This window comes from Lampetra planeri, chromosome 60 (genome assembly GCF_965212315.1).
Source record: "Lampetra planeri chromosome 60, kcLamPlan1.2.h2, whole genome shotgun sequence".
Taxonomy (NCBI): Eukaryota; Metazoa; Chordata; class Hyperoartia; order Petromyzontiformes; family Petromyzontidae; genus Lampetra; species Lampetra planeri.
The window spans coordinates 3,197,465-3,225,152 of NC_136166.1; positions in this window are offsets into that span (position 1 = coordinate 3,197,465).

The following is a 27,688-nucleotide window of genomic DNA, read 5'->3' on the forward strand; positions in this document are numbered from 1 at the left end:
TGCTGAACTCATGATCCAGGAAAAGGGCGTAGCTACCCGAGTAGTGGGTGGGTCTACAATGCGTGGTGGGCAGTACTACTTGAGCTGTGGGAGGTGCTAAAACTGCTTTACATTTCTCTCAAATTGTTTCTTAGTACACAACGTAGTTGCACTAACAACTGCGCCACTGTTCAACTCAACTCTATGCAACGGGTTTGTTGTAGGTGCATAACGAACTGCGAGCAGCTTGCGAGTATCAAGGAGAGGGTTTCCCTCCAGGTCGAGTGTCTAGACTGCGTGGATCTGATGGGCATCTCGTTGACCTGGTCTTTTTATAGAGATGGAGTCCATGTTCAGCCGTTTACAGCCCTCACTGAATCAGGTACCATCACACTGTATGAGTGAACCGACATGATCAATATTAAGACTTACACATATTGCCAGAAGTGGCAAATCGCCCGAAGATGCTGGATGTAATTACCAACGAAACGTCATACTCAAATTCGAAATGTTGTGGAATCACTCTTCAACACACACTGGTGGGCTGAAGAAGTAACTAATTGGCGTTTTGTTAACGTGACACAATTTTTTTACTAATTGGCCGTGTCGGGTGATAGAGGGTTGCGACACTCATAATAACGCGATCTAACCCAAAAACCTTTATTATGAATTTGGAACCTATCCACACAATAGCAGCTGAATGTCACAATATGGTGCTGAGCCTCACAAGTTGGTGCACATTTGACCAACTGCTTAAAGAGGAATTAAATTTACGAGATTTGTATACTGATTACATCACAATGGTGCTATCAACATCGTGAAATAAAATGTCAGGAGACAAAGCGTTAATCGGAATCTCTCGTAGAGCAGCATGACTCGTCTTAGAGAACAGCCCACGGAAGTGGATATCACAGAGCTATGCCTGAGATTACTTAATTTGACGATGTGGTTCACAAAGTAGGACAACCACAGTTGACTTCCCCACAAAATAGCACTCATCCTAGCGAGTCCGGGGAAACATCAACTCCCACCTAGTATCTAAACTCGCAACCCGACAATTGGGAGCCGATGTGAGGGCTGATGAGATGGTTTGTTTGGGGGAAACCACATTGCAGCATCGTCACCCTTCCTTAAAACCAATTCTGGTTTTCAGGTTGGTGCTGGATACACCTTTTGCACCACATGCAAACATTTGCAACTGGAGATCCCCTCGGCTAGGTTGCAACAGGAAATTGTTGGGATGGTTGAGATTAGATGCTAATGTAAGGTTCATTGAGTTGATGAGACATTTGGGCTTCGTGTCCGAAATGTAAATCTGAAAAATCTGGTGATGCATTTTCCCCATTTGCTAACCCATGCAGCATTGTTATTTTTGCCTTTTTAAAGGAATCGATTCAGATGGTTTGGTGATTCTGGAAAATAAGATGCAAGCCGGTGTCGCATATATGGTCAAGGTGACTGCTTCTTCTGCAACATCTGCTGCCAGCGAGGCTACATTCACAATGACTGGGAATAACTTGCCGGTCAAAGGCAGTTGTACTGCCAATAATGTTTCAGGTAAGACTGCAAGGGTCTGCTCGAATAGTCACCACTGCCCTAAGGGCACGGGAAGACCCTCATCCAGTGGGGGGTTGAGAAACAGGCGCTTTGAGATTTTGTTTTGAAATGCGATTCATAAAATTAAGTTAATTGTTATTATTGTCAACTCCTGAAAGTGCCCGCAGTGCAGCAGTGACAGCTCGAGAGAAGAGACGCTGAATGTAAAGTGATCGGCTGGGAAAACCTATGTGTTCAATAATTAATCGCAAGAATAATTGCCTAACTAGAGCTATTAAATGCTTTGGCGTTTCCTTCCTCATTGTACTGTTCGCCTATTGGGGTTCTTTTGATCTAGAACTGGTGAAACAAATCCATAAAAGAGGCTGTTTTTGGTGCAGGCCAATCAGTGTTAAGGACAATGCATACATTATCAAACCAAATTTGTTTAATCTTTCATCAAAAGTATGTGTGGTTAATGCACACTCGATGCTTTGTAATAGGTGTGTCTAGTTGCTGTTTAAACATCTTAATGCCCCCTGTATTAATGCCTTTTCTTTTTAATCATCTCGATTCTGAAAAAAGGGTCCCATAGATACCATACTGACATTACGTCTGCATTTAACCAGTGGGAAGAGGGCAAGTGGGAGGTTAATGTGAGTAGTTAATTGGGACAGCAGATGAGAAGAAGCAGCCGTCGTTGCTTTGGAGGCATTTTAAGAAAGCTGGCACCATTTAGTTAGCAACAACCCTTGCATGATAGTTGCTGGGCTCCTTTATCATGCAAATAAAAAAAATGTGTTCACTTGAATGTCTTTCTTCAATTGATAAGAATAATAATCAAGAAAGACATTTTCGATGGTTTGGACACTTATCCAGAATGGACCTAGGGGAGGGTAGCAGAGTGACAGAAAAAAGTGGTCGAGGAAGGGCAATGCTGCACTTGATAGACACTGAACGGACGAGGAGCAGATAAAGGTTCAGACAATCATCTTCACGAAGCTGCTTCTGTTCCTCTTTTAAAACCCATCTCTTCTCCGTAGCCCATCCTACAGCAACTCCCTGCTCTCGCCCCCAGCTATGGCAAAGCCGAAACCAACCCCTCCTTAACCACTCCCACCTGTTCCCCTGCCACCATATCTCCACCATCACTTTTAATTATTATTATTACAACCACTATCATGTTATGTACACGTTTATAATTGTAAAGTGCCTTGGAATAAGGTGTTGTATAAATTTACATAAGATTAAATATGAACAGGGCAATGGATTTTGTACAAAACAGCCACACAAGTGCACGGTAGTGTATAGCAGTGTATGGTGGGCTGTTTAATAGTGTAGTGTATAGTAGTCTATAGTATCGTAGTATATAGTGTAGAGTATAGTAGTGTAGTGTATTGTGGATAATAGTGTAATGTATAGCAGTCTATAGTAATGCAGTGTATTGTACAGTGTAGAGTATAGTAGTGTAGTGTATTGGTGATTTAATTTAGCTGTTTTCATTTCCTAATAGCTTTCGTATTAACTCACCCCCCTCTCCTGCATAATGAATATGTTATCAATCGACTTAACTCAGCGTAGCACTTGCCCCTCCCCGACCCCTCACACCCCCCCTCCCCCTACCTTGGCTCCTCCCCCTACCTTGGCTCCTCCCCCCCCCTCTTACCCTATATAGTCGCCTTTCTCTATTAGCTCTCTTCACTTATTATAGTGAATTTGGCTGTAAAGGTTTCACCTGAAGACGGAAGCTTGTGTTGCCTCCGAAACGTCGTGATTTAATTTAGTTGTTTTTTCATTAATTTATTTTTACCTACGTCACTTTACCGAAAAAAACCAAAGAGTAAGGATGATAGAAGGTAATAATTTTGTCTCAATCTCTTGTTATTTTACGGCAGGCCTAGCTGGTGTTACCTGGTTCCAGTTTAAGTGCACGGAATGGCGCGACAACGAAATGGGGAAAAGTGATTTCACGTATGAATACGTCGTGCTTGTGGCCGGAGAGGAGCTCATGCTGCAGATCACAAAGCTGGAACAGTCGGCCCCCTTCCTACTGCCACCCGGAAACTCCAGCAACAACTCCATACTCCGCCTGCAGATTTCCGTGTGTGATTCCCTCGACTGCCAGCCCTTTATTATGTGGCTGAAAGTAAGTGTCATGGCATAATTGTCAGCTGACAAGCGTGCGGTCTTAAGTTGATTAAAAACTATAATCCCAATATGGGGGCCAGCATAGCATGGGTGGTTTTCCACTGGCTATTTGCCGAGCTCATTTTGTGCTGGCCTCACAAGACATCTGAATCTGGCTCCGGTCCAAGAGGAGCTAGGGGCCGGACTAAAGAAATATACAATGCGTGTGACATTGATCAGTGTAACCTAAACAGATCATCACCGACATGCGTCATGACGTCACACACCACACCTGACGTCAGTGGTAACGGTAGGCTTGTGCAGTTGAAAAACAACCTGTGCTTCCTGACAAACACCGCACTGGCTTGCGTGTAACAATATTGGTGGACAGAGGGAGCATTGTCCCGTCGAGTACTGCATTATTGATGAGTATTAATCACGCGTGCTTTATTGCCTATGGGGCCGTCCATAAATGACGTCACACACCTAGGGGGGGAGGGGGGTCAGACATTTGTGACGATATGTGACGAGGGGGGGAGGGGGGTTTGAGAAATGCGACGTCACATAAAAATGCACAACCTTAAATCGATATAAATAATATCATTGTTAAAACAACACAATTTTTTTAATTAATTTTCATTATTAACTATTTAATTATTTAAATGTACACCTTTTATTTATTCCATGAAGGAGCATTTTGCTTTTCCATGGCAGAATGGAGAAGTACATTTTTTTAATTTTGTGAATGATTGTAATTAAGCAGTTTGATTCTAATGATTCTACCAGGGCTTTTCATTCTCTGGAATGAATATGTGATTGTTATAATTGTACCCTCCATTTTGCTTCGTTCTACTGCAACGTTTCAAGTATTTTTTATACTTATAATTACTTTTAATATTAAAAAATTATAAGAGAATTTCAATATAATATTCTGAACATCTGCAGTTTTAGTTAGACGTTGAATATTTTCAAGTGAATTTTATGCTAAATTACAGCTTTCCATCGACTCCTTTTTAATACATGTCTTTCCTACAACATCAGAGTGCAGCACCACATTAAATACGCACTACAATGACAATAGTTTAAAGTGATTTGAAGCATGTTTTACTGTGTGACGAGAGGGGGAGGGGGGGGGGGTAAAAAATCGGCCAAAATCGTGTGACGTCATTTATGGACGGACCCTATAATGTCCACATGGGTTTTATTTTGGTACTCCTGTTTCCTCCCAAATGTATAAAAGACTCATTAATTCAGTGATGTCATCTAAATGTGTCCTCTTGACTGGATTCGCCACCTTACCCTTTAAGTCTTAAAACAAACAACGTGCCTTTGCCTGGATCACTAGTAAGCTGAGAGGAATGAGGCACTCATTTTGATCTTCAATCCACACTGAAAACAGCTGCTCTATATTCTTCCTGGTTTTGCTTCTTCAGCGGTTCACTCTAGCATCACTTAAATGTATTCCTGACGTGCACTTCTTCTGATTTTTTACACGCTTTCTTTTAACTCACTCTGTTGTTATTGTATCCTCAAATCTTGTAACTCATTTTAACCCACTTCCCAATGTGGTATCGACTGCAAACTTGGTATACTTATGTCATACTGATGACAATACTATATTCTATCATAATATATATGTTTTTACATTCTTTTTTATATGTTATGTTTCGGCTTGGGTCTAATTGCCCACGGTCAACTGACGTTGGCTGTAATTGGCCACGGTCCCTTACGTTATGGCAAGCTTCGGGGCCACTTCCTGGAATCGTGGAGTTCTGCCATTACTAGTACATTTCATAAAAGCGTGTTTAAAAAAAAGTTGTTTTAAATATTACTTATTTCTTAATTGACCCCGATAGTCCTGATACTCGTAGCGTACACACTAAGCACAGTGGCAATGTCCACAGCTCTATCTTCTGCTGAAAAGCGCCATAACACTTCTATTTCGGTTCGCAAAGTGATCACCTTCCAACACTTCTTGGTGCTTGAAGTAGTAGGATCACTTATTGGTCTTTAAGGACTCATGTTGATGAGGGATGCAGTGAAAATGTATCTCCCCAAATCAAAACAATGAACTGAGTTGAGGGTGCAACAACACGTACTGTATCATACCGTTCGTCTGCACAGCTCAAAAAAGTAGTTTATACACCGCTCAGATACTGAGTTATAACGGACATGTTTTGCATTATAACGGGTGCGTTTCCGCGTTATAATGGTAATGTTCTGTGTTGTGCGCAACACGTTAAAGCGAAAACGAGATAAACTGGACAGGAAGGGAGCGTAGCCTAGCAGTGTACATGCCGCCCAGCCGCCTTGCGCTCGGCCATGTTAAGTAGTTGCCCGCTGGCTTCGAAGTTATAGAGATACCAGACGACATTAAATGCATTCATAGGTAGTAATTAATCGGCGACTTTGTCGCGAAACAATGTTTAATGGGCTGAAGTTAAGCAAGGACTGCCTGTACGCGCGCATCTGCGCATCTTACAGGTTGCACAGCATTGCGATATGCAGTAGTAACTGTGGTAACACTAGCAACTTCTACGATAGCAGCAACAACTACAGTTCTACAGTAATAACAGCAACCACGACAATAGCAACATTACCATTACCACAGCAGCAGCTACAAGTGTGGTAACACTAGCAACTTCTACTACAACAGCAACAGGGACAACTACTACAAAGTTATCTACTAATGCAGAAAATCTATAACTTCGAATATAACAGCAATAAAATCAGAATAAATAGCAACTACAACAGCATTAAGCAGGAAAAATATACTAAAGCAACAACAACTGTTGTAATTGCAACATCTGCAGAAATTACACAATGTACACAGGAACAACTCCATTACAGTCATGACTGCATCTTTTACTCCTTAAACATCAACTATGATTTTTAAGAAACAACAACGACTAGAGCAACTGAAAAACTATTTCAGCTGCAACTACTTCCACAGCTACAGTAGTTTTAACCTCTGCGGTGGCAACTGTAATTTGAAGTACTGCAACTACATCAATTGCTGTGTTGCTAAATGTGATCTATATGCATTAAATACTGTAACCACCCTCAGCGTTGTTGATGTTGATTTACACAAGGTGAGCAGACATCGTGTTGCTCGCAGCAGACATCGCAGCTGTCTCGATTTTCACCTTGTGCTGCGTTCGAAACGTCGTGCTTTTTTTATTTCTACCTACGTGACTTTACCAAAAGAACCAAAGAGTATGGATTCATGCAGTCACGAAAGCTTCAAATCAACACACACACTGTTCTATTAAAAACTAATAATGTTTTCTAAATTACTGGTTATATACATTAAATACTGTAGCCAGCCACAGCGGTGTTGATGTTGATCTACACACATCAGCGATTGATCGCGCTATACTGCCATAATGTCCTCCCGTTGAGATCAGCACCCAAAGCTATTTTTCGGATCCACCTATGGCAGCCATTCTTGCCAGATGGCCAGTCAACCATGCTGTCACACACCACCGTCAGGTTGTCCCCAACCGGTTTGACAAACAAAGGATGAATTCTGCAAATTATGTTATCTGGCCTTCTGAATACACGGTCAATTGAAAACAAGGCCACCATAGTTGCCAGTGTCATTGTTGAAGGCAGCTCCGATGTGTTCCTGGTTACTGAAACGTTGCACATGGCGAGTGAAGATGCTGCATTACGTTAGTGCACGCCGCCGGGCTCTGCCTGTCTGGATGTACCACGTCCATCCCGCAACGATGACAGGATGAACCATGGTGGAGTGGCAGCCATCGTGCCTAAGAAGCTAGCATGGTAGTGTATCTCTCTGCCGCTGCATCTAAAGACGTTCGAGTCCCTGTGCTTCTCACCGGGTCCTCTAGCACTGTTGTTGTGCTGCTGCTCTACCGTCCAGGGTCATCGCCCGTTACTGACGCATTTTTCACCGAACTGCCCACGTATCTGGAAGTCATTGCACTGGACAAGTGCCAGATTGTAGTGGCCGGTGACTTTCACATTCATGTTGAATCAGCACATGACCCTCATGCTGCCCATATAACCAACGTGCTCACTAATTTTGATTGTGTGCAGCAAGTACCACACGTGCCAACACACAGCGATGGTGGAACAGTGGACCTCGTGATCACGAAGTCAGGGCAGACTCTCTGGATACATTTTCAGTGGAGCCACCCAATATCATGTTAGACCATAGTGTAGTTCGCTGGTGCCTGTAATTTCTCCAACCACTAGTGACAGGACAGCGAGAGGTTAGGAGCTGGGGTGGATTAAATAAGGAGAAATTCCCGACTGCTATTATCAACTCTAAGCTCTCTGGAGCTCACGAGATAGTGCGGGTGGATTTCCTGACCTGGACCAATGTACTATCCAGTCCCTGGATAATGAATTCACACCTGCGAGAAAAGTGTCTGTTCGATGCCACCGATTCGCGGCTTGGTGCTACCTGGAGTGCCACCAACTTCGCCGACACTCAGGCATGCTATAACGATGATTTCATCGAACTAACTTATTGTTGGACAGGCAGGTGTGGGCAGAACATGAACAGAAACGGCACTGTGAAGGAGTCATCGTACTGGAACCGAAAATTCACTGAGCAGTCTGCTCAGCCGAGCTAGCTTTGGAGCTTCATGAGGAATCTTCTGGGGATGGAGATGGCAAAGAAACCAGGAGCAAATTGGCCGTCAGCGCAGGACCTCATGAATTATTACACTCAGAAGGTTGCTGCCATTCGTCGAGAAACGGAAGACTACTGTGGAGTCATTGCTGCCACCAGCTCTGGCCATTCTGGATACAATGAGGGAAAAAAAGTATTTGATTCCCTGCTGATTTTGTACGTTTGCCCACTGACAAAGAAATGATCAGTCTATAATTTTAATGGTAGGTTTATTTGAACAGTGAGAGACAGAATGACAACAAAACAATCCAGAAAACGCATGTCAAAATGTTATAAATCGATGTTGGACACAAAGGGTCAGCTTTGTTGGTAACCTGTCAAAAGTAATTTATGACGTATGGTGTGCCACAGGGAAGGGTACTTGGCCCGATGCTCTTCCTACTTTACACTGCTGATGTCATCGGCATCACCCGCCATTGTAGTATCGGCATGCATTCATATTCCGACGACACAGAACTTTACTTCCAAAAGAAAGCTGACTCGTGTGTCTCACATTCCAAGCCTCATCGTGAATCAAAGACACAAAGAACTGGATGACATCAAACCTCCTGAAGTTAAACTTGAATGACTAAATTGATCATATTTGGGACCCGCCATCAGCTTGCTATAGTCAACTGTGAGTCTATCCACATAGATGACTGTGACATCCCAGTGTCGGATAACGCAACATGCCTTGGCCTCTTTGTTGACAGCGAACTGCTTGTCCACGCATTTATCATCAGACTCGTGGACTACTGCAACAGCATCTTCGGTTGTGCCAGCGCTATTCACCCGCAGCCACTCCAGTCGGTGTTAAATGCTGCAGTTCGTCTGACAGGAAACAAATATGATATGATCACGAATTTGATATGTGATGAACTACACTGGCTACCTATTATGCCTACTCGTCTTCAAGAGTCTCAATCAATCTGCTCTGTCCTATCTCGCCGATCAGTGCGTACCAGCGTCTACAGACCCAAATCGACCCCGACTACGATCTGCGGCTCGTGGCGAACTGCTTGACCCACGTGTAAACCTTGTGCAATACGGCCAGCCTAGTATTGGGGTCTCCGGCCCAAATACCTGGAACACACGAGCAGCTCATGTTTGGGATCCATCCCTTAGTGTGAGCCAGAAAAGGCCACGGTAGGCAAATCTGCATTTGGTAAAGTACAGGGTCTATGGGAAATAGGGGGTTAGGGGAAGCACGGCCGCGGTCATAGCTTACCTATCTGCATGTTTATTCACTAAATACGAATAAAATACAGTACATTACACAATAACATCATACAAAAATATAGCTTTGCATACGGGTAGAAGTCCATGATTATGACGATGACAATAACGATGACAATGAGATGATGGGGGAAGGAGTGGATAGAAAGAATATGTGTGTGTGTGTGTGAAAGTGCATGGGGAGCGGTAGTGTAACAGTTAGCCTGATGTGTGAAGAAAGCAACAACCCGAGTTCGATTCTTGCTCACGGCCAACACCAGTACTTGGTGTGTTGTGGTAAATATTACCACTGGAGAAACAAAGGCGGCCGGGCATTATTTTGGCCACTCACACCCTCGTGTGCCATACCGGCCTTCATAAGTGCTCCACGCTAACATCACTTGCTCCTAATGTCGGTTAAGGCTAGACGGGGGTCTTTGTCTTTCTGTATTGGGGGTGGGGGGGGAGCAGTAATGCAATGGTTAGCATGCTGTGCTACTGGCCTTGCGACAAAAGTTCAATTCCTGCTCACAATTATCACCAGTGTCGATTATCTGAATGAAACCTGGGCCTCCCCTAGGTCGAATCAGCCTCAAATGAGTATAGTACCTGGTGCGGTCTTCATAGGCACTGCTCGCTAACAGTACTTGCCCTAAGAGCCTGTTAAGGTTACATGGGAGATCGTTGTCGTTGGGGTGTGTTTCTTTGTCTTTGTGTGTGTGACTGTGTGTGTGCACGTGCGTGTATGCCCCGTGTGTTTTTTTTATCAATTGTGGCGACTCATTGTTCGGCAAAACAACCCCCTATCTCCGCTGTGGTGCCAGACGGTAACGCTGTGGTGGGCAGTACCATGCGGGAAGGCCAATTTCAATCAACTGTTCCCCTCATGGCGTTTGTAGCCACCATAGCAGCCTGGAAAAAAATACATATCTAAGCTTGTGCCAGAAGCCCCGGGTGGACAGACATCTATGACATCTGCTGGCCCAACCCGATTTGGCGGAGGCAGGAGACTGAAACTTCATCTTCGAGGCTCCTCCAGAAACAGCAGAAAGCCACTGCGAGTGGCCACGTGGAATGTTCGAACGCTCATTGCGGAGGAGAGGCTGCCACTCCTCTGTCAGGAGCTGGACCGGTACCGCTTGGATTCCTGCGGTTTTAAAGAGGTCTGGTGGACTGGTTCTGGCTCCAGTCACCATGAGGGGTGGATAGTCCTCTACTCGGGGCAGGAAGCTGTAAGCCCTAGGCTACTGTGGCCTCACGTTCCCATCAAAAAGGGGTGAGGAGTGGTGGTTACTTATGCCCCCACCGAAGATGAACATCAGTGGAGGGATGCAGGCAAGGCCGAGGAGCCAGGTGCCTTCTATGACCTCCTGTCGCAGGTGCTAGCTAAAAAGGCCCCTCGGGATAGAGTCAACCTTTTGGGTGATTTGATTGCCCGAGTGGGTCATGGTGCAGGCACCTGGGCTGGAATGATTGGAAGGCATGGGCCAGATCAGCTCAATAACAACGGTAGGAGGCTGCTAGACTTTTGTGCAGCCCATGGGCTTGTAATTACCAACACGCTGTTCCGGCATTGGAACATCCACACAACATCATGGATGCACGCTGTGTCCAAACAACAACATCTGCTAGAATATAAAGTTATGGAACAGCGGATGCGGGCCCATGCCCTTGACACCAGGACCTATCGTAGAGCTGATCTGCCCACTGACCATCGGCTTGTCATTTCTAAGATGTGCCTGCCATTCTTCCACTCCGGTAGCGGGTGTACATCGAGGACCTATTTAAACCTGCAGTGGCCTGGTGTCAGATCGCTGAAGAAAGTTGGAAGTGAGAATTTCATCATCGCTTGAAGCTGGGGTTGGCCTCAGCCGCCCCTCCTCCTGATGCCGATGGGAAATGGTCGAGGTTTAGGACTGTGGGCTCATGCAACTGCAATGGCTGCTTTCGGTACGCGATCCGAACCTCCCCAAAGACTCTGGCTGATGGAGGAGGTGTTCCGGCTGGCTGAGAAAAATCGACCCCCAGGAACAGGTTTTGCAGATTTGCTGAACATGTCTGTGAGGTGTTGGAGGAGGGGAATTGCCTCAGCCTAGAAAACATGGGGCAACGTGGGGATGATCCTGATGAGGCTGCGGTGCCTCAACTACTGGAAGAGGTAGTCACCCCCTGCGAGTGGCTGGCTGAAGCATCATCTGTTGAGAAAGTACAGAAGGTGATCAAGAGTCTATGACCAGGAAAAGCGCTGGGCAGAGATGATCTCCCAAGCGAAATACTGAGGGAGAGTGGTGTTTGTATATGACATCATAATAACAGCCAGGTTCACTGGACGTGTTGCATAGGATTGGAAGGTTACCCTAGTGGCCCCCCTTTTTAAGAAGGGGGACTGCACAGACTGTAACAACTACAGGGACATATCCCTCCTCAGTCTGCCAGGATAGATCCTGGCAAGGATTATTCAACAGTGCCTTTCCAGGCACGTTGAGGAGAAGCTTGCGAAGCCCTAATTTGGTTTCAGGCTCGGGCGGTCCTGCACAGATGCCATATTTTCTGTCCGTTTGCTACAGCAGAGGTGTAGGGAATTCCAACAGGACCTGCTTTATTGACCTGGTAAAGGACTATGATACCATCAATAGGCCTGACTCTCTGCTCACAATAATTAAGGACCTTCATGATGGTGTGCAGGCCCGGGTAAAACACTTTGACCGGGAGTCGGAGCCATTCCCTGTTCACCCTGAGGTGTGCCAGGGGTGTCCTCTGGCTCCCACATCATTTAACATATTTTTAGACCACTTATTTCGAGAAGCTTTCTAAGGATGTACTGGAGAAATCTCCATCTCGTGCAGATACAATGGGAGACTGATCGATGCCCGGTGTGGTCAAGGGATGGCTCCCTACTGGTAAACCATGTTATGTATACTGATGATCAGGTGATTGCTGCTCACTCAGAGGAGGAGTTGGAGGCCCTGCTGCTAAACGCGGAACGTGCCACTAAGACGTGAGGCTTTACCATCAGCCCCACCAAAACTAAGGAAGCGCCTGGATATTGTGCCATCAAACACTCCACTGCTCAACTCCCCATTGGTGATGGGGCAGTTCTGGAGAGAGAAGAGATGTTGGCAAACCTGAGCAGTGTGCTTATGACCAACTATGGTTTGACAGCAAAGGTCTCACTCCGAATCAGTCGAGCGGCATTGTCTTTTGATTGGCTGTGTAATGGTGTGTGGAAGCTACCTGGTCTGTCACTCCACACGCAGCTTCGGGTCTTCTCGGCCACGGTCATGCCTTCCCTTATCTATGCTTGTGACACGTGGACCCCCCCTAATGGAACATCTTTACTGGTTAAAAACATTTAGGCTGGCCTGTCTACGATCCATCCTGGGCTTAACCAGGCTGGATTGTGTGAGGAGCTCACAAATCCTTTAAATATCTGCAAAAAAAACCATCGGTGAGCTCCTCCGACAGGCAAGGCTGCGTTGGCTGGGTCATGTAGCCCGCATGCCCGGCCACTGGATTTTGAATAACCACATAAATAACTTTTGTTCTGCTGGATAGAGGAAGTTAAATGGGCATGTCACGGACTAGATAAGAGATGGAGTGATGTGGTGTGAGAGGATATGGAACTGAGTGGATTTGCCGATGACTGGTAACAGCGGTGTCAAGATTGACTTCTGGGGAGGCAGCTCGTAAAGAATGCTACTGGGCTGTTGGAGTCAGTCGCCCTCCAGCAACATCGGAGGGCAGGGGAGCGATGCTCACAATAACCAGCGGAGCACCGGGCGGCTAATACACAGCAAGTTGGCACGATAGAGGGCAAAGGTGGTGCATCGGCCAGTGACCTCAGTCAGTTAACCCATGGCACCTGGGTCTGTCCCATGACCTCCTGCCAGCGAGCATTTGACACTTTACATAGCCTTAAAGTGCACTTGGCCTGGCATTAAGTGCTGTGGTGACGTCACCGCCACCTAGTGGCGAATGGCGGTTGTTGTTGTCTGTGACTCAATGCCCCTCTTCCGACTACAAGCTAGTATCAGGAAAATACAACTTTTTTTTCTATTTATGTTACTATTTTATTTACTATACAGTATTGTTTTTATAGTGTTGCATGCAAATGTTCAATATTTCTTCTTAATCATGAGTTTAACAATGCTTCCATTTGTTGAAACATAACACATTTCACAACACTAACTGTATGGGCATTTAAATACAATGCATTAATGTGCTCTGACTTAAGAACGTGTCTCAGAAACGGATTAGGTACGTAACCCGAGGACTGCCCTAAAATAAAACAAGACGGACAGCTGATAAGCTCCACAGCAACACGGGTGGCCACGCATGGCACCGTGGCACAGAGGAGAACTGCGGCCGAGCGATATTTTTAAACACGTGTTGCGGACCCGTGCTTACCCATAGATATTCAAATTTCTAGGCCGCGTTTGGGAAATTCCTATACAAATAATAAATTGTGCATACATGTATTCTGTGGTTGGCAAGTCTGCGATGAGCGAGGGACTGCTTTATTATTGTTATAATGTGCAGACTGGTGAATCGGAGGGGGTTGGATGCTCGGGGGTGAAATTTGATCAAGGACACGGGTCCCACGCACGGGCTTCAATTAATTATGTTGATTTGTACTCTCGAATTTAACGTGGTTAATCAAATCCATAGCCTTCATACGTCAAGGACAGTGTCATATCCACACAAATACAGCATCTCCTGATAGCAAGTTGTATTTTTGAAACCAATGCATAGCTCAGCCCCTCGTCCCTATGGGGTCGATAAAGTGTCTACACTTTTGTGGGGAAGTCAACAGTGGTTGTCCTCTGGATAGACTTGCACCTGCCATAGGATAGTGAGATTTCCAACTGCTGGTTTAGGGACCTAAACATAATATGAGCACTAATGCCTCTGCTAATTTGAGCAGATAATAAAGTTTTGTTTCATTCCAGGTGATGATACCAACTGAAAAACAACTTCTAGCAGTTCTCAACACGTTTTTGGGGAAGACTGGAATTCTTGTAAATAACTTGAAAAATCATGCCCACAGCACAGCAGTGTCCAGTATTCAAGCGTACTCCACCTTGCTCCATGTTCTGACGAATGACACGGACAAGCGATATGTGAGTTCCTGAGTCTCAACTATTTGACATCCATCATGAGCAGCAGCCATGATCAATTTGCTGCAAGATGAAGGCCTCTCGCAAGCCATGTCAGTGAAAGGGGGTCGATTGACCAGACTTCACCACACTGAACAGTGCGTCTTGATGAATTGGGTGTCCAGAACCGGTTCAGAATTTGTACGCTACTGATTTCAGCCATGGCTTGGCATTGCACTCAGTTCTGTGGGTTCAAAGAACAGTGCAAACAACCACTCCACCACCACTACTCCCACTTGATTGTGTTATATTAATCATCACAATCAGGAGTGATTTGCCAGCTTTTGTTCACGTTCCTTGTCAGTGTGCACGTTTCCTGATTACAATGTCGTGAGGTTAGTAGATTTGTAAATTTGTATGTTTCAAATTGTGCAGACACACAAAATATTACTGGAAGGTCTTGCAAGTGCTACAGGACACCTGTACACAGCAGGAGACATCATGCAGTATGGCCAGACTCTGAGAGCGCTGACGAAGAACACCTCGATGCTCGTCTTAGATCTCCAGGTACGAAGTGCAGAACTCTCACGCACGTTTTGTCAAAACACTGGCACAAATTGTGCAATGACATAGTTTCTTGTTGTGTTGTTTTTCTACCAACGCTCATATATGTTTAATAGTATTATTCAATCCAATTATAAAAATGTTGAGTTTTCTAGAGCATCATCGTCGTTCATGCAAATGGAATTTCACAATTTCTAAGTAGGAACCACAGACAAGATGGAAGGCTACCAGTTGGTGACCTGGCCATATCAACAGTTGATTTGCAGTTCTCTTTACATTAATATTGCACACTCGAAATGAAGGACGTGGGCAGGTGCTCCAAATCGAGGGCAACCACATTTATTGTCTGTCACACAGCAAGTTTCAACCGAGTCGCCATTGACCACGTGACTGGTGCACAGGTCAGGTTACTTAATCACAGTTTTCCTTCAACCCAATTCCACGACTGATAAACCATCTTTGTCTTTAATCATAACCTTAACACTTCACTATTCGAATATTACTTTAACCCTAAGCTGTATGTCTATCTATACCACCCACATATTGATATATTACACCCATTATATGTACTGTGTATGTACTGTATACATACTGTATTTGTAACCATTGTACATGTGATATATTCTTAATAGCATTGCAAGTAGTCATACTCTGGGTGCATGGGCATGGTTATAAAATAAACAGTATTAGGGTCAGATAACTACCAGTTTTAACTACAGGACGTCGTCCTTTACAGTGTACAGTGCTAAACCCCTCCTATTGAATATATCACAAACTAGCAATTCAAAGCCAAGCTTAAAGGCAATAACATTTATATAACTATCAAAAACAACATTTGGGTCTGCCTGGGGTCCGTCTTTTATACACACCTCGGGGACTCTCCGCCCCCGTTACCGCCCCCTTTCTGGAACCTTCCAGTGGGCTCTGGAATAACACCCCCAACCCCTCACCTGGGGTCGGGGGGGGGGAACTCGGCCTCTCGACGGTCCGACTCTCTCTCTCTCTCGAACCCAGGGTGGCACCGCCTATAGACCCGTGCTCGCAACTACAGGTAAGTATACACGGTGGTGTGTGCTATGTACAGCATTTCCGACGCTACACAGATCAAGCAAAACACCAGATCACTTAGCACCTCAACTCAAATAATAACTTACATTTGGAAGATGCATTTCATCCTCGAATCCCAATGCACCAAGTATGGAAATCAGGAAATAAACAGCACCATGCTATTGTCCAGAACTAGGGTGTAAAAGCCAGTTTAAAGAGGTGAGTTTTAAAGACAGACAAACATATTTAACGATTTTGATTTTCTCATTAGCAAAGGCAAAGCGTTTAAAAATCTTGGGAGCTGCACGAACAAAAGTCCAATCACCTCAGAAAATGAGCCTTGACCTCGGAGTGCTTAGAAGAAGGCGAACTGAAGATCTCAAGGACCTCGTAGGAGTGTAAATATGGACCAATAGTGGAAATGTTATCCTCAAACAAACATTGAATTGTGGTACAGCAATCAGTGGAAGAGTCAGAATTTAAATTTTGGCTAATGGTACGGAATAAGGTTCTTGCGTATCGCAATGCGACCAGCAACATAGGATGATTTAGCTCGTCAGATGTTATTGAAATAGGAATGAAGCTGTTCTTTAAAAAAAAAAAAACTCCTCCGACCACCAACAACCAAAAAAAAAACGTGGGAGACAAACCTTTCTCATTCGCAAAACCACGCCTCTGGAGCAACCTCCTCTAGATATTACGCACAATGGACTCCATCACTAAACTCAAGTCACAACTCAACAACATATGCTTGCATATGTAGCGCTCGTACCGACACGACAGCTTCTTGTCTTTCATCGGTTCTTTATTCAATCATATAGGTCCACATTCCTTCCGTAAACACCGCTCAATATTCCTCCATACACTCCAAACCACAACTCTCCGTCAACATCACTCAATGTCCCTCCGCTCGCTCGCTGCGCTCCGCTGGCCTCGCTCGCTCTCCTCTGCTCCTGCAGCGACTCTCCTCTCCGCTCTCTCCCTCTCTCTCCTGCTCGGCTGCTCTTTATTAACTCCGTCGTCCCACTCTGTCGTAACTCTCCATCGTCTCGCTCCGTCGTAACTCTCCGTCGTCTCTCTCTCCACTGATGCTTCCGTTACTCTGCTGCTACCCTACGCTGTACTCACTCTATCTGCTGCTACCCTATACTGTACTCTCTCTATCCACTGCTACCCTATGCTGTACTCTCTCTATCCACTGCTACCCTATGCTGTACTCTCTCTATCCACTGCTACCCTATGCTGTACTCTCTCTATCCACTGCTACCCTATACTATACTCACTATATCCGCTGCTCCGTCTCTCCATCCGTTCGTCTCTCGTCCCAGGCATCAACTCCCGTTTCACTCGACCATCTCACCCTTTATCCCCGAACCAATTACCCTTAATTAATTAGGTCATCCCCCACGACGACACTCGCCCCCAGCCCCCGGTGCCACGTGGCATTGTTATTCCAGACATGCCGGCGTCAATCTCAGACAACAACCCCTTTCGTGCAATCAACGCCCTGCGTCCTCAATTACCCCCGACCACCTGCAGCCCCCTTAACGATCACACCACCTTAATTTGTACAACAACAACAGTTAGCCAATCAGCGCCCTGTGTTCTTGTTTGCCCGCACTGTCCGCTGTCCGCCACGTGCACGCATACCGACCCAGCGCGTGACGCGTGTTTCTCAAGCACTACATCACTCCCCCCCCCCCCCCCATGTTTAAAGAATTAGCCGTCCCGACTAAGCACAACAACAACTCGACACAATGTACACAATCCCCCTCTTGATATGGCAACCAACTTCTATGCTACGCAATGTTTATGAAAAAGTCACTGTTCGGGAGCGGGTTCCCGCAGCCGACCCGTCACCCCGGCCCGGGTGAACAGGGGACAAGGGCGGGGAGCATCTCTCCGTGGGCGCGGGGCAGCGTCCTGCCCGAAACGTGCGCCTCTCCTCGTTGTACCGGCCATTCCCCGACAAGACCCCATTCCAGTCGCGTGCGTCCCAGGGTGGCCCCTGACTCAGAAATAGTGATCCTGTAGACACACGGGGGGTAAACTGCCGAGGTGCGTTCTCCCATTGCCGCACAGTACGCTCGTCGGACACATCCAATACAGGCCGTTCCGGGATGGGAGATGACGCATCATAAGGTACCACATATTTCTTTAACCGCGATGGGTGAACATGCCACAATCGGCGACCACACCGAATCCTTACACTCTGGTCCCTACGAACCTCTACAATATCAACGGGACCCTGCCAGGGCCGATGGAATTTCGGCGACGTGCCTACTGGCACCATCGGACAATGTTACCAGGCCCTGTCTCCCACTTGCCATGGCTCCCGTGGAGGCTGTGTGCCATGCAGGTGCTCATTGGCCGCCTGCCTTAATTCCATATTTCCCAGTGAGGCCTCCCTAGCCTCCTTTAGATGGTACAATGCCTCTTGCATGGGGACAGGCACCGCCGATAACTTCCCCTTAGTTTTTACCCCCAGCTTGACCAGGGCCGGGGCCTTGGGTTCATGACCATACATCAAATAGAAGGGTGAATACCCCGTTGAGGCGTGCGGGGCTAATCTATAAGCAGCCAGGGCCGCCGGAACATGTAGATCCCAATCTGTCTGAGCTGAATTAACCTGCTGGCACAACATAGACGTCAATGTCCGATGAAGACGCTCAACCATCCCATCGGTTTGCGGGTGGTATGGGGACGTCTGCATTTTCCTCGTACCCAATGCGTCACAACTTCCTTCAACAGGCGGCAAGAATTTGTTTTACCCTGATCAGTAAGCAGGTGCTCCGGGGCACCCTTGTCAATAACGTAACCGTGCAGGAAGGCCTCTGCGATCGATCCTGCCGATTGGTCCGCTAGCGGCCATGCCATAGGCCACCGAGTGAGGTACTCAACCCCCACCAGTAAATATTTGTGACCCCACGGGGTAACGGGGAACGGTCCCAAAATATCTAGGGCGACAATCTCGTTTACCCATGAAACCCGTATCGATTGCAACGGTACTCGATATGGCTGTGTCGGCGCCTTCCGCCATGCGCACTCGTGACAGGCCTTAACATACAAATGAACATCGTTCTGCAATCGCGGCCAATAGAAATCGTTACATAAAGTCAACGCGGTTTTCTTCTCACCCAAGTGCATCAATCGCCCGTGCGCTTTGCGAATAGGTTTTCCCCTCAAGCACTGTGGCACAACAATACAAAATTTCTGCAAGACGACATCCCACCTCACTAGGAGGTCGTCTATGAGCTGAAGAAAGGCCCGATCCTCCGACTGTTTGGAACGGGAGGCCCGAAGTCTCATTCTGGTAAGCGAAGAATCGTTCGCTTGCAAGCGCGCCCAACAATCCCGTGACAATTCAAGCAACCCGGGCTCTTTAGCAGGGGCCCGTGAAATGGGCATTAATCGGCTGCAGCGGCCATGGCCGGAATGCCCTGCAGCGCAGCGATCCCTCGGTACATCTACACAAGCCTGACGACTGAGGCAATCGGGACAGAGCGTCCGCGTTAACATGACTACGTCCCTTTCCTGTGCTGGACCGTGAAGGAGTATCCCTGCAGGACCTCAAGCCACCGGGCCATTTGACTGGAGGGTTGATCGATCCGCAAGGAATACTGCAGCGCCGCATGGTCAGTGCGCACCAAGAATTCCCTTCCGTACAAATACGGCCGATACAACTGCACGAAGTGTACAATCGCCAACAATTCCCTGCGCGTTACACAATATCTCTGCTCCGCCGGGGACAGCACACGGCTGCCGTATGCAATGACCCTTTTAACCCCTTCAATTTTCTGAGACAACACAGCGCCTATGCCCGTGTCACTGGCATCGGTGTCCAAAATAAGCATTTCTGCAAAATTCGGATATACAAGCGGCGGTGCGTCTGCCAAAGCATCCTGAAGCATTTCAAATGAACGCTGTTCCTCGTCACCCCATAGGAACTTTTTACCCTTAGCGGTCAGTGTATGCAGTGGCCTCGCAATCGTGGCAAAATCCTTAACAAATCAACGGTAATACGACGCAAATCCCACGAAGCTACGCACTTCCGATACTGTTTTCGGCACTGGCCACGTGCGTACACAACTCGTTTACTCCGGGTCAGTGGCGACCCCCGTTTCACTGACCACATGACTCAAATATTTGACAGACGTTCTTAACAATTGGCATTTTTGGGGTTTAAATTCCGGCCAAACACAGCCCGTAACCGTTGCAAGTGTCTTTCAAAATTCATACTGAACACAATGACGTCGTCAATGTATATCAAACATGACTCCCACTGCAATCCGGGCAAATACGAGTTCCATTAATCATTGAAAGGTGGCTGGCGTGGAGTGCAGCCCCATTGGAAGTACGTTAAATTGGAACAACCCCTGCGGTGTACGGAAGGCCGTCTTTGGTTTAGATTCCTCGTCCAAGGGCAATTGCCAAAAGCCCGATAAGAGATGCAGAGTGGAAAAAATGTTTGCGCTGGACAAGGCGTCCAACGAGTCATCAATGAGCGGGAATGCATCCGCCACCAAAATCTTATTCAGTTTACGGCAATCCACACAAAATCGCACAGAACCATCCCGTTTTTTAATCAACACAATTGGAGCCCCCCACGGGCTGGAAGAAGGAGAGACGATATTTTGTTGCAACATTTCGTCCACCGTTTTCCAAATGCAATCCTTCTCCAGCAGGCTCACACGGTGAGAATTTAAGCGAATCGGAGGTGCATCCTTAGTGTCAATGTGATGCCTCAACAGGGACGTGTGACCGACATCATATTTTCCCGAGCTAAAAACGTCCCTGAATTCCCAAAGCAGACCACGAAGACGCGACCGCTGCTCGGGTGTCAAATCATCATTGCAATCATACAAATCCCGAAACCAGCCTGGTTCCTCCTCATCCCGTGGCAGCGCATCTCCTTACCATGCTGCCAAGCACGCATCACCTTCCGAGTTCCGCGCGGCCGACGCGTGCGCTAACGTAGTCCCTTCCTGAATAACAACCGACTCGTGATCCGTATTTACAACCTGAAAGAATGGTTCGCACTTCGCCGGCACCATCGTAAAAGCTCCAACCAAGGAGGGCGTTCATGCCACGGCATTCGACGGTGTCAACAAAATACCTTCCTCCAAGTTACCCAATGGCAGCCCCTTTTTCAAGCGTAAGGGCACAAGCATCTGCGTCGCAGGCGGAATGCGCACCGTGCAACTAACCACCGCCTGAACCACAGCGTTAACGCGAGCAAACTTAGATGGAGTTCCCAGAAATTTAAGGCACTTCCCCGATGGCAATTCCAATCGTCCCCTCTCAATCGAAATCTTAATTGGCATCTTTTGCAAAAATTCTGTGCCCAACAAACATGGCACGGCCAGAACAGTCCAAACCAAAATGTATCCCGTTACACACACCTCCCCAACTTGAATCGTTGCAAGCACGCGACCCAAAATTCCCAAACTGCCCCCATTTGCCGCTATACACGAGCCATCCACTGGCTCCAAAGCATGGGGCGAGGTTGGCAACAATCGGAAAGTCTGCAAAAAAATGAGGGTCGCAGAAGCCCCCGTATTGACAATAACTCTAACCTGTACCCGTTGAACAAGCGCTATTACATCCGACGAACCTGGCGCAGCTCCCAAAACGTGATGAGCCAACGCACCCCATACAGCATTCCCGTGTGAGTCATACGAAGGGGGATCAACAGTGTGTGGTGTCGCGGATGGGTGAGGTGTAGGATACGGCCGTGTATTGCATGTGTCGCGACTCGCCTGATGGTCCTGGAATGGGAAGAATCCGCGGTTGTAGCCTCCTGATGTCCTCGGGAAGACACCTCTCCGTCTCCAGCAGTCCCGTGCGAAGTGTCCTCGACGCCCGCACTCGTAAAATGTCAGCGGGCCGCCACGTCCGAACGTCCCGTTGCGGCGAGGCAGGCCCGCAAGCGGCCGTGCGACTGCTGCTGTCAGCGACCCTGGCTCCTCCAACTCCGACAGGCCCCCGGCCGCACCGGCGCACACCACCAGAGGCTGTGGCGTCACCGCCGCTGGCTAGTAGCGAAGATCCAGGTTGGCCTGGATGTTCCTGGCAATCTGCAAAGATGACCCGTCGTCGTCGCTGTTGCTGGGAAGTGAAAAGACAACCCATAGCTCCTTCGCCATCAGCAACAGCTTCTCCTGGGCCAAGGAATCAAGGGCGGCCTGGTCCATCGCCGGGTAAGCCGCTTGGCCGAGGGTCAACAGCGCACTGCGGTATGCGAGGGAAGATTCCGTTTCCGCCCGCCGTCTCAACTGAAACTTGCGCTTGGCGACCGATCGCGGCTCGTAAATGTCCTGCATCGCCGTAAATGTCTCCGTCAATGACAAGTGAACTTCTCCTGGGAAGCCGTAGAATGTTGCCAGTGCATCGTCGTCCAAGGCCGTCGGCAGGGCTCCTAGCGCCTCAACTTCTGTCCACCCAAGCGACTCGTACGCTGCCCAAAACCGTCGTGTAAATGCCGTCCAGTCGCCAACTTTAACATCAAAGCGTTCCACGTGCAATCGGCGTCGTGTGCTCGAAGTCGGCGACCCCAGCGCCTCCTCGGCGTCCAGCTCTGCTCCTGGTGCATCGGGAGATACAACAGTGCCGCCAGCCTCCGCAGGTGTGACGAGCTCGTGCGGCAGCTGATCCGATCCCGTCGGCGCCTCCCGTATCGTTAGCATGAAACGTTCGAATTCCTTCGCGAGTGCCGCCATCCTGGCCTCCCACTCGGCCATCGCAGCTCTCCATACGTGAGGCGGGCTTGGTTCATCTTCGTCGTTCGGGTCGCCCTCCTCCCACGGAGGCGCCCCATCAGCCACGTCCGCCGGGGCAGCGGGAGCCTCCAGCCCGACACGACAGCTTCTTGTCTTTCCTCAGTTCTTTCTTCAATCATATAGTTCCACATTCCTTCCGTCAACACCGCTCAATGTTCCTCCATACACTCCAACCCACAACTCTCCGTCAACATCACTCAATGTCCCTCCGCTCGCTCGCTGCGCTCCGCTGGCCTCGCTCGCTCTCCTCTGCTCCTCCAGCAACTCTCCTCTCTCTCTCTCTCTCTCTCCAGCTCTGCTGCTTTATTAACTCCGTCGTCCCACTCCGTTGTAACTCTCCGTCATCTCACTCCGTCGTAACTCTCTGTCATCTCTCTCTCCACTGATGCTTCCGTTACTCTGCTGCTACCCTAAGCTGTACTCACTCTGTCCGCTGCTACCCTATACTGTACTCTCTCTATCCACTGCTACCATATGCTGTACTCTCTCTATCCACTGCTACCCTATGCTGTACTCTCTCTATCCACTGCTACCCTATACTATACTCACTCTATCCGCTGCTCCGTCTCTCCATCCGTTCGTCTCTCGTCCCAGGCATCAACTCCCGTTTCACTCCACCATCTCACCCTTTATCCCCGAACCAATTACCCTTAATTAATTAGGTCATCCCCCGCGACGCCACTCGCCCCCAGCCCCCGGTGCCATGTGGCATTGTTATTCCAGACACGCCGGCGCCAATCTCAGACAACAACCCCTCTCGTCCAATCAACACCCTGCGTCCTCAATTACCCCCGGCCACCTGCAGCCCCCTTAACTATCACACCACCTTAATTTGTACAAGAACAACAGTTAGCCAATCAGCGCCCTGTGTCCTCGTTTGCCCTCACTGTCCGCCACGTGCACGCATACCGACCCAGGGCGTGACGCGTGTTTCTCAAGCACTACACATACAGTGAGGGAAAAAAGTATTTGATCCCCTGCTGATTTTGTACGTTTGCCCACTGACAAAGAAATGATCAGTCTATAATTTTTATGGTAGGTTTATGTGAACGGTGAGAGACAGAATAACAACAACAACAAAATCCTGGAAAACGCATGTCAAAAATGTTATAAATTGATTTGCATTTAATGAGGGAAATAAGTATTTGACCCCTCTGCAAAACATGACTTAGTACTTGGTGGCAAAACCGTTGTTGGCAATCACAGAGGTCAGACGTTTCTTGTAGTTGGCCACCAGGTTTTCACACATCTGAGGAGGGATTTTGTCCCACTCCTCTTTGCAGATCTTCTCCAAGTCATTAAGGTTTTGAGGCTGACGTTGGCAACTCGAACCTTCAGCTCCCTCCACAGATTTTCTATGGGATTAAGGTCTGGAGACTGGCTAGGCCACTCCAGGACCTTAATGTGCTTCTTCTTGAGCCACTCCTTTGTTGCCTTGGCCGTGTGTTTTGGATCATTGTCATGCTGGAATACCCATCCACGACCCATTTTCAATGCCCTGGCTCAGGGGAGGAGGTTCTCACCCAAGATTTGACGGTACATGGCCCTGTCCATCATCCCTTTGATGCGGTGAAGTTGTCCTGTCTCCTTAGCAGAAAAACACCCCCAAAGCATAATGTTTCCACCTCTATGTTTGACGGTGGGGATGGTGTTCTTGGGGTCATAGGCAGAATTCCTCCTCCTCCAAACACGGCGAGTTGAGTTGATGCCAAAGAGCTCCATTTCGGTCTCATCTGACCACAACACTTTCACCCAGTTGTCCTCTGAATCATTCAGATGTTCATTGGCAAACTCCAGACGGGCATGTATATGTGCTTTCTTGAGCAGTGGGGCCTTACGGGCACTGCAGGATTTCAGTCCTTCACGGCGTAGTGTGTTACCAACTGTTTTCTTGGTGACTATGGTCCCAGCTGCCTTGAGATCATTGACAAGATCCTCCCGTGTAGTTCTGGGCTGATTGCTCACCGTTCTCATGATCATTGCAACTCCACGAGGTGAGATCTTGCATGGAGCCCCACGCCGAGGGAGATTGACAGTTATTTTGTGTTTCTTCCATTTGCGAATAATCGCACCAACTGTTGTCACCTTCTCACCAAGCTGCTTGGCGATGGTCTTGTAGCCCATTCCAGCCTTGTGTAGGTCTACAATCTTGTCCCTGACATCCTTGGAGAGCTCTTTGGTCTTGGCCATGGTGGAGAGTTTGGAATCTGATTGATTGCTTCTGTGAACAGGTGTCTTTTATACAGGTGAAGTATTGGAAATGACGGCAGGAAACTCCTTTGACGGGAACACACTTCTTTTATTAAATCTTGACTTGAACGATACAACGCGTGGCCTCTCTTCTTCCCAGTACGGTCACCATACACCGGTACAACTCGTGACCTCTTCTCTCCGCTCCACACTTCTCTCAACTCCCGTAGACTCTGTGCTGCTGGCTCTCTGTGCCTCGTGTAGAATCCGCGCCTCGGCTACACTCTTCTCTCGTCTCGTGTAGACTCTGCGCCTCGGCTACACTCTTTACTCGTCTCGTGTAGACCTTACACATCTGGCTACACACTCTTCAGTACTTATCTCGTGTAGACCTTACATCTCCGGCTACACACTCTTCAGTACCTATCTCGTGTAGACCTTACATCTCCGGCTACACACTCTTCAGTACCTATCTCGTGTAGACCTTATACTCTCTCTGGCTACACCGTATGCATTACTCGGCTCGTGTAGACCTTACACTCTCTCTGGCTACACCGTATGCATTACTCGGCTCGTGTAGACCTTACACTCTATCTGGCTACACCGTATGCATTACTCGGCTCGTGTAGACCTTACACTCTCTCTGGCTACACACTGTACATTACTCGACTCGTGTAGACCTTTCTCCTCTCTGGCTACACCTTGTACATTACTCTCCATTACTCTCCATTACTCTCCTCTCCGGGCTCTATCTCTGCACCTTCGTCTTCATTCCTAGATGGTTCCACTTCCTCCCTCTACTCCTCTGTGCATCACCTTATATATCCCTTCCTCCCGGGAGACGGAGCGGATGCGGACCTCAACGTCGGCACCGCTCCTCAGTTACCCAATCACCATGCGCTATCTCTACGATCTGTTTCCGCCCAGCGCGTGTTTCCACTCCTCGACCAATCACACCGCGCTGCCACCCGATCACTCCCTCTCTGCGCGTCACCGGCACACAGCCAATCAGCAGCACTACCCCCACCCGCGCTGACGCCTGCTCCTCCCCGTCAGCGCGCGTCACCACACACACACCCGTACATACGCGCTGGCACACGACGTATACCCCCAGCGCGTATCACCACTACACAAGCTGAGATGAGGAGCACTCCCTTTAAGAGTGTGCTCCTTATCCCAGCTCGTTACCTGTGTAAAAGACACCTGGGAGCCAGAAATCTGTCTTTTTGAGTGGGGGTCAAATACTTATTTCCCTCATTAAAATGCAAATCAATTTATAACATTTTTGACATGCGTTTTTCTGGATTTTTTGGTTGTTATTCTGTCTCTCACTGTTCAAATAACCCTACCATTAAAATTATAGACTGATCATTTCTTTGTCAGTGGGCAAACGTACAAAATCATCAGGGGATCAAATACTTTTTTCCCTCACTGTACAACAACGAACTCACAGGCACAACTGGCTTCAATTTCAATATTTTAAATAACTATAAAGGATGGAAAGTTTTCTCTCTCACTGTATCAAATCGTCTGTTTATTTTTAGAGTATTAATAAGATGATGGCACTTTGGGTGCAGATTTGTGCCAAAAGGCACAACGTGTTTACGCAAAAATAGACTTGAGAGTTGCTGTGCCCTCCTCCCAATGGAATTGTAGCGCTGGGCCAGGTTGCAGTGATGACCTGTAACTTAACGGTGACTTTGAATGTGCTTGTAGGATGTCGCGGCTGAGGCTCTCAAGGCTGTAACAGACATGTTTGCGACTTGTCGCATGGTAACACCATCAAAAGCGTTCAAAATTTCGCAAGGTACCTGTTATATTCGCATTTTTTTACTTTTTTACCATGTAAATCCCACCAAGCTATGAACTCTTTTTCAGAGGCGACCTGGCCACACATGATAACTCATCACAGTGGCTGGTATCATCATATGTCGGCATTTCTAGGAGCAGACAAATAATCTAAACATGCTTCAAACTGTGTAGATACAAAACTAAGGACCTGGAGAAAAATCTACCCGACCTCCACAGGGAGAGAACACGCGACCTTCCAATAAACATACAACAGGCATATCGTTATGGTCGGGATTGAACCCATGTCCTGCGTCCCAGGCGAGGTAGATAATGTATCCTTTCCACCGTGGCACTGCGTGGGTGATAGGATGAAATTATCATCCGAACCCTTTTGTCATAAAAAAATTTTTGCAAGGGTATGGAAGCCACTTTGCTATGCATTATAGGTAAAATCGCATGTAATAAATAGGCCAATGATAATAGGAGTTTCACAGACTTTACAGATAACCACGGGTAATAGGGCTACGGATAAAAGGAGTTCTACATATAGTTTCTTTGCAAATACAATACGGCAAGTCCTCGCTTAACATGTTCACACAATGCGTTTTCGCGATAATGCGGGTTCTTCTATTCGGAAAATATATTTTTTGCAAAACGTGGAATGTGCCCGTTATCACGTGGAAACTGCACTGTTATAACGCAGAACGCGCATCGCTATAACG